The sequence below is a fragment of the Myotis davidii genome, unplaced genomic scaffold (assembly GCF_000327345.1).
Source record: "Myotis davidii unplaced genomic scaffold, ASM32734v1 scaffold1378, whole genome shotgun sequence".
In the NCBI taxonomy this organism is placed as follows: domain Eukaryota; kingdom Metazoa; phylum Chordata; class Mammalia; order Chiroptera; family Vespertilionidae; genus Myotis; species Myotis davidii.
In genome coordinates this window covers 35,486-36,819 of record NW_006289195.1, presented here as the reverse complement: position 1 = coordinate 36,819, position 1,334 = coordinate 35,486, and the positions used below count along the sequence as shown (strand labels likewise).

The 1,334-nt window shown below is 46.1% G+C and overlaps 1 pseudogene; it reads right to left on the bottom strand.

Moving 5' to 3' along the window:
* Positions 1-369: 369 nt before the first annotated feature.
* Positions 370-1,256, bottom strand: LOC102772863 (annotated as a pseudogene).
* Between the last annotated feature and the right edge of the window lie 78 nt (positions 1,257-1,334).

Genomic DNA, 1,334 nt, shown 5'->3' with positions numbered 1-1,334 from the left:
ATATATTAAAGTGGAAAAAAAAAGCGTCTGCACAGCAAAAGAAACCATAAACAAAACAACAAGAAAGCCCACTGCATGGGAGAACATATTTGCCAATGTTATCTCCGATAAACGTTTAATCTCCCAACATTTATAAGGAACTCATACAACTTAACAAAATGAAGATAAACAATCAAAAAATGGGCAAAGGACCTAAATAGACACTTTTAGAAAGAGGACATACACAAGGCAAAGAGATATATGAAAACATGCTCAAAGTCACTCATTTGCATGCACAAATTCCCTCCCCTTATCCACCTTATCCACAACTTCTGCAGTAGCCACTTCTAAAGCCACCAGAATTTCCTCCACCTTTGTGTCCTCATTCTCCTACTCCCCACTCCTATCTCCAGTGCAGCCATGGGCATCCTCCCATCCAGTTGTCAAATCAGCCACAGGCATATCCTGGGCAGGGTCCTATTCTTTAAAATAGATACTCAGGACTTCTGTGGACACAGCCTCATTTAATGAATCCCAGCTTATCTTCCTGGGGAAGGGCATGTTCAAACCCTGTTCCCGCCAGGGCATATTTCCTCTGAGGGGAGGAAGGTCCTCCTCAGGATAGCTCTTGAAAAGATAATCTTTTTCTTCGTGATCCACGTTGTCTCCAGCTAAACCCCAGTGTTGAGGATAATCTGGGGCTGGTATCTGGAGGACATAGTCTGGTACTTCCACAGCAGGACATTCTGCCCTCTCCATTTCCGATGACTCAGGTCTCTTCGGAGGCCTGCAGCCCACAGTCCATTTACCTGGTATCCCCTCTTTTGAGGAAGGGTTGAGTTGGGTGTATGCTGTTCACAGTACTGGTCCAGGAACCCATGCCAACGTGGTGGGGCCTAGGATACCCAGTGGGCTGCAGAGCCGCAGCAGGCCCAATGCCATTAATAGCACCACCAGTCTTCTCACAGTGTCCCCTTCCTCTGTACCCTTGGGGTTATAGTCCCTGGTGAGGTCAGCAGGGCTCCTGCCGTCCAGCTCTTCTGCTTCTTCTCACAGTCCTCAAGCCCCACTCCGAAGGTCATTTTTTCGTACCAGGACTTTGCCACTCTGTTTGCCTTTTAATTTAACAGTACCCTCTTCATCTAATTTGCAGCTGTTTACTTCGTTGACATAGCCATAGGGGAAGGCACTTGAACTGGATCAAAGAGATAGTTCTGTATCATTTTATAGCACCTGCACCCCATCTGGATTATTTTTTGTATTATCTGTTGTGAAGATTATCCATTAGATTTCTCTAGAAGTTTAACTTCTCTTCTTGGGGCTGGTTGGTGGTGTTGGGGTCTGGGCACTCATGG